Here is a 6,986-nt window from a genome sequence, read left to right as displayed (position 1 = left end):
AATCTGAGGTGTGGAGAGGGGCAGATGGCAGCTTATGGGTTCGGTGGGCAGAAACAGACTTCTTGGTTTCATGTAGCTCAAGCCTCAGGCTCTTCCCTCCCCCTCCTTTTTCTTGTACTAGGCATTGAACCCAGAGGTGCTTTAGCACTGGGCCACATCCCCAGCCTGTTTTTCAAAATATTTTGAGACAGGGTCTTGCTAAATTGCTTAGGGCCTTGCTAAAGTTGCTGAGGCAGGCTTTGAACCTGCAATCCTACTGCCTCAGCCTCCCAAGTCACTGAGATTACAGGTGTGCCTCACCACACCTGGCTCCCTCCTCCCCATTTTCTGAGAATAACAATAGGTGCCACTTTTTGAGGGCTTACTATATGCCGGGCACTTTACATGCATGGTCTTCCAGTGCATGATCCCTGTGCACTAGCTGGGTGGCTAGCTGGTTTCTCTGGCTCTCTCAGTCTCATTTCTCATCTGTGAAACGAGAACAGTACCTGCCTCACAGAGCTGATGAGAGGATTGAACAAATCCATGTCAAGTGCTGGCGTGTCACAATGAGAGCTCAATAAATGTTTGCTGAATAAATGAATTCTCATCTTATAGATGATGACAGCTGGCTCAGAGAGGGAGTTATCTGACCAAGGTCACACAGCTATTAGGGGATTTGAACACTCCTGGCTCCAGAGGCAGGGCTTTTAAGTACTACACTTTTTCTGGGGGAAGGAAAGGGAAAAAGACAAGACTATAGGAAGGGCCAGGTGATCAGCAATTGAGGTAAAAACTTTGGGCTTTTGTCATTGGGCTAGGCGAGGGCTTCAGGCAGGTTTGGAGGAGAGAAGAAGAGTAAACTGGAGTGTGTACAAGTGAAGCACCCATGTTAGGCAGGGCAGGGAGGAGCTGGGGCCTGGCTGGGGCAGGCTCCTCCAGAGAGCAGCTCATTAGAGTAATTACCTCCCGCAGACGGAACCCCACCCAGCTCCATAGGGAATTGCCACATGCTTTATTAAAGACAGTTCCCAGTGTATTTTAGAGGGCCCAGCTCACAGCCCCTCAGATAGTGGACATCTGCCCATTTCCATACCCTGCTTAGCCACGGGCACTTTGATCTTGCTCTGGATTCCCTGCCAACACTAACCCACCACCAAGCTGCATCTGGCTCCTCCATCCCACTCAGGCCTGGTCTCTTCCTCCTTCTCTTCCCCAGAAGTTCTGGCCAAGTTGGGAGGCCTAGCTCCTTGGCTTTCAGGTGGAGCCCCGGCCTCAGGCCCTGGTGGAAAGAATGGGAGCGCCTGCTGTGAGCTGGCTCAGGGTGTGGCAAAGCCTGAGTAGGCACAGGAGCTAGGAGAGGTGCTGGGCAGGGCTGGGAGTAGTGCTGCTGGTCTGAAGGGTAGGCCAGCTGAGACTAAGCTCAGAGAGAGGCACTGGGGTTAAGGTTGCAAGTGGTTAGGGCTCAAGGTGGCAAAAATCACAGGGTCAGCGCTGGGTTAGAATGGGAATTAGATTCTGTGGCCAAAGGGAGGAATTGAGATATCATCTCTCCATCTCCATCTCCGTTTCCTTTTAGGCCTTTTGGCTTCTCTTCCTTCCCCAGAAATGCCTAAATCAGGGTGGGGAGTGGGTGGAAATCCTTGAGCTCCTGGGTCTTATCTTCTTGACCAAGTCCAATGTATCTGTCCCCTTCTGCCCCATCCTGGCAGGAGGCAGGTTGAGAGCTGGAAAGGCTTTGAAGTCAAAGATGAAAGAGACAAGGGGATGATTATGAACAACTACTCAAAACATCATCCCTAATAACCCCAGGGTGGGTGTGGGCGGGAGCAGGGCTTAAAGGGAGGAGGAAATTGGGAAGGGAAGAGCGGGGAAGCAGACCTCTGGGAAATCTGACTGGAAGAGGCCTCCTCTTTAAGTCCCGCCATTCACTGCACCAGGGACTCCATTGGAAAGGATGATGCAGAAAGGCTTGGAACTAGGAAGCTGAGCCCAGAACCACCTTAAACCTGGGACTCCAACTCTAGATCTTGAGCAGGCTGGGCGGGGACATCTTAGGGCCCCTCCAGGGCCACCTAGCACATGGACTCAGTGGTTCATTCTAAATGAGGCATTTAGAGCTGAATACCTTAGTATGGGTCCTGAGAGGGGGACCTGAGCCTGGCAGCTTCCCCCACCCACCTCCTTCCTCAGAGAGGGCTAAGGCAGGGGCTGGGGTGTAGAACTTGTGTCTATGTATGCATACATAAGGCTCTGGATCTATCCTCTGCACCAATAAATAAATAAATAAAAATAAAATAAAAATTTAAAAAAAGACTGAGGTTTGAGGGTCCTGGCACGCTTCCCACCCCTTGGTAGCCTTGGCACAAGGAAGGAGTTAATTACAGCTTGAAGGCAGAGTGCAGAGATGGCACAGGGTGGAGGACCGTGCAGCCTGTGCAAAGGGGGTCTGAGTCTAAAGTGTGTTGGGGGTGTCCCCCTAGAGGATGGGGGTGGTATTCAAAGAGGGCTGTGGAATATCTTCCCCTACTAGAATACTCTTGGGGAAGAGGCAGGGAAGAAGTCATTCATGCCTTGCTTCTCTCATTCACTTGATAGATAGGATTGGAGTGCCAGGTGGAGGGGAGTGAGACATGAAGTGGTGAGACAGGCCACACAGGAGGAGGAGAGAAGGAAGGCGGATGGGCCTCTGCTAGTGAAGTCAATAGAGTAAGGGGAGGTCAATTGAAAGAAGAAAAGACAAGCAGAAAAATAGCAGAGGGTCTCCGGAGAAGGATGAGAGTAGGAGCCAGTCAAGCCCTCTGGGCATCAGCATAGATCCAGGTGTCCTCAGTTCAGGGAGGGAGACCACAGGTGTCTGGGCTTGGTGGGGGGCTGCCACTACAAACAGGGCACAGGAACCGGCCTAGCCAGGGTGGAGGGCAGAGGTCAGAGTAGGTCTGTGCACTACTGTGGCGGCAGGGCCCAGGGCAGGGGCCTGGAGCTGGAGCTGATGCGGAGTCCAGAGCACAGCTAGGCCCTCTCCTCCCCCATCCCTGGGGCTCCCTTCCCGATGTAGGTCATGAGGATGGGGTGGCTGTGGCTGACGGGCTGTCAGAGCCCAGCGGGAGTTCCCCTCCCCCAGTCTTACTTTCCCCATCACCCCTCCCTCTCCTGGTGCCCCCCGGCCCAAGGCAGGGGTGGAGGGGAAGAAGGAAGACGGGAAGGAAGGGCCCAGGCAGCCAGAGCAGGGAGAGAGAGGGGCAGGTCCCGGCGTGTTGGGGCAGGATGGCTGCGGAGACAGGATCTAAGCCGCAGGAGCCCTGGGATGGACAGTTTCCCACCCCCTCTTCTCCCCAGCCCCCTTATCTTCAGCCCTCAGGTTCCCACCTCCCACCACACTCACCTCGAAGCTACACCCACCATCTTCTCCCCCCGCCCCCCACTTCCTCCTTTCCTTCTTATCCTGGGCCCAGAAGGATGTCGGAGTGTCAAAGCAAAGGGTGGGGGGAAGCGCTGAAGGGGACGGGTCCGAACCTTTCCCCCAACTCCACCAGGCCAGGACCAGCCCCCTCCCCCAGCCTCTCGTAGACTGTCATATAATATTCATGAGCCTCATGAATACGCAATGCTCTCATTATGGGGCGGGGGTCTCACTCCGTTCTGCCTCCCCCCTTGCCGCTCCCTAGACCACCGGGAGAAGCGGCAGCTTAGCGAGGGGAGGAAGGGACCCCAGATGTGGAGCCAGATGAAGGGGGAGGGGGAGCCGGTCGCTGACTGGCGGCCGCAGTCACCGCGGTGCCGGGAGGTGGAGGGGGGTGACCCACTGAGAGGGACCCAGGAGCCTGGAGACTGGAGTCGCAGAGCCCACTCACCGAGGATCATGCTGGGGACCCAGGCGCCCGGGGTTCCGCGTCGCTCTGTCCCGGGGGCCGTTCTGGCCGGGCTGGGGGTACGGGGGGAGGAGTCGGGGGAGGAGCAGAGGCCGGCCGAGGCGGAGCGGGGGCGGGGCCCGCAGCAGGTGAAGACGGGAGGAGGGGGGACCCGGCACCCCGGGCTCCGCGAGGGGGCGTCCTGGCCCCTCCCGCTTCCTCCCGACCTTCTACTGGCTGCCCCTGATCTCTGGGCTTCGCCGTGTCACTGCAGCCGGGGTTGGGGGAACGAGACGCCCCGAAGACCGTGAGGTGACGGAGGAGGCTGAAAACTGAGAGGCCTGGGTCTGAGGGCGGGAAGTCTAGTTCTGGGCTGATGTCGGGCAGGCTGCTGGAGTGCTCTGGGGAGGGATGGAGCCCCGGATTGGGGGCCACATGATGAGCTGGGAGGGGGTTGGAGGGAGGTGCTTCGGGAATGTTTGGGTCCTAGTTTGTTTTTCTTTTCTTTCTTTTCCTTTTCTTTTTTTTAAAAAACTAGGGCTTGAACCCAGGGGCGCTCTACCACTAAGTTACTTCCCCAGCCTTTTTTATTTTTTTAAATTTTGAGATATGGTCTCCTTGAGTTGCTTAGGGCCTCGCTAAGATGCTGAGGCTGGCCTCGAACTTGCGAACTCCTACCTTAGCCTCCCCCGTGGCTGCGATTACAGGCCAGGCGAGGGCCACTGCGATCCACCGGTTTGTTTTCCTAATTTAGGAGCAGAATGCCTGGGGGCTGGGTGAATTTGGGGGTTGAAGATAGATTTGAGTTGATCCCTGCCTGGGGATCGGAATGCCTGGGTCTTTTAAAGAAATTTTGGGGGAAGAGACTAGAATCAATTCTCTTGAGGATGTAGAAATAGAAGGTTGTAGCTGATATCATTAACATAACTGGAAGATGACAGAAAATCCAGAACTGAGATGCAACTTTGTAGAGATGACCTGGATTGGCTTGGGGAGGGAGAGGGTGTAAGTTTTAGAGAGAGCTTCTACGAAGAGCATGGTGAGGTGAGGGGAGAATGGAAAGAAGGACAGATATTGAGTTGGGGAGAATGTCAGTTGGAAGGGGGCACACAGGACACTTGTTTGTATTCTAAGGCCAACAAGGGGCCGGGGAAGAAGTCAGGCAACTGGGACCGCAGCACAAGGCTGGAGTCTGGGAGTCTGCTGAGGTGTCTGGGGAGGATGCAGCTGCTACAGCCTGGACCTGTCCATACCTGCCTGGAGAGGGAGGGTGCCAGGCAGATTTCCCAGAATGCCAAGCAGCCAGCTTCAGGCCAACCCCAGCCAGAGGGAAAGGGGGTGTACTTGGGAACAGGAACACTCGGGAGTTAGGGAGGGTGGAAACAGGGAGAAAGAGGTCAGTGGAAGGGGTGGTGGGATTAGAATCTCATAACTGTTTAGGAGGGGGAAGGAGGACTGGCATTCCTGGGTTCTGGAGGCAAGTTAGAGTTGGATAACCAAATAAGAAGTGTGGGTTCCTAATTCTGGGCACCAGCAATCTCTTGCCACATTGACTTGGTTTGAAGAAAAGATCTGTTTTTGCATCTGTCAAGGTGCTCTAGCTCAAGGGCAACAGAATGCTGGGGGTGCCAAAGCCTTGGTATTGTTCTGACCAAGAGGTTCAAAGATCTTGGGACTGTGACCTGGCTGTCCACGTTTGGCCTTGGGGGAGGATATGAAGTCTCTATGTCTCTCAGAGGAAGTCCTCTTATGGTATGTGTGTGTGTGTTACCAGGAAATTGAACCCAGGGTTGCTCTACCACTGAGCTGTATCCCCAGCCCTTTTACTTTTTAAGACAGGATTCTACTAAATTGACCAGGCTGACCTTGAACTTGAGATCTTTTTGCTTCAGTCTTTTCAGTTGAATTGCTGGCATTACAGGTGTGTCCTCTTGCTCTGGGTCTGAACTGCCACCATAGGGTTCTACACCAGTGTCATAAACCCTCTTTTCTTAGACCCTGCCTCTACTCTCCTCTTCCTGTGTTGTCTCTCTTGGGTGGACTCTAAGACTAAAAAGGGCCAGCGCTAGGCATGGTTGACCTGTGATAGAGCCTCCTTTGCCCTTAGTCCTTGTTCATCTTTTCAGGGACTCTGAGAAGAGGGTTTGCTTATCTTACTATGGGGAGGCAGCTGGCTGGAGGGCGGGGTGACCTTGCAGGCAGCTGGGGGTGGGGAGTGTGGGGTGAATTCATTATTGATGAGCCCTGCACCCCAGGCTACTAATGAGCCCAGGCCGGCTGCTCTAATTGATGTCAAGAAACTTGAGACCCCCAGATCATCTTCCCGCCTGCCAGCTGCCTCTTCTGAGCCCCCTCCCCCTCCACACGCCCCCAGCTGCTCTGTTCACTTCTTTCCCTCCTCTTTTCCATCTCCACCAACACAGACAAGGATAGGGCTCCGGCCTTCTAGCCCCCCACCCTCGTGTTCCTCTGGATGGTTCAAGTCTCAAGGTGGGAGGCACTTGCTCTGCAGGGCTACATGATTTGGGAGCGGAAACAGCCCAGAGTGTTTCAGCCTAGGGATAGAAAAGCTGGTTCTGGATTACATCTGTTTCATTTTTGAGCCCAAGGAATTCTTTCCTTGAATTGTGCATCCATGGGACAGATCTCTTCACTTTCTCAAGAGCACAGGTACCACGCACTGAAAACCCAGACCCCAGCCCAACGCTCACAGCCCATTTCCCTCTTCCTAACAGTGGAAGAAATTTCAGATCTGGCCCCTAGCATTTGGCTGCTGTGATCCCCCATCTCCATCCTCCCAAGAAGGGGAACTCCTCTTGATGATGCAGTATGGGATTTCCTTCCTCAAGAATTTCTGGTGCCTTGTACTATGGCTGACATCCTTTAAAATGCTGGGTGATTCTTTGTCTAATCTTATCTCTTCCTCCCCATCAGCGTCTCTTCATTTATGGGCTCTGGGAAGACATTCCTGAGGTATGGAATTCTAAAATGACACAGGCTGGAGTGTGATCCAGGCATGGTGTCCCAGAAGGATTTTGAGGTGATGCAGGCCCTGCTAGGCAAGAGCCTGAGTTAACAAGGACAGCCCTGGTGATGGGGGAAGAGAGAGGTGGACCTCATTCCCCTCTTCCCCAAACTCCCTTAAATCTGTGGTTT

Source organism: Urocitellus parryii, chromosome 5 (assembly GCF_045843805.1).
Source record: "Urocitellus parryii isolate mUroPar1 chromosome 5, mUroPar1.hap1, whole genome shotgun sequence".
NCBI classification, from domain to species: Eukaryota; Metazoa; Chordata; class Mammalia; order Rodentia; family Sciuridae; genus Urocitellus; species Urocitellus parryii.
The sequence above is the reverse complement of the archived record's forward strand: the minus strand, read 5'-3'. Positions refer to the sequence as shown.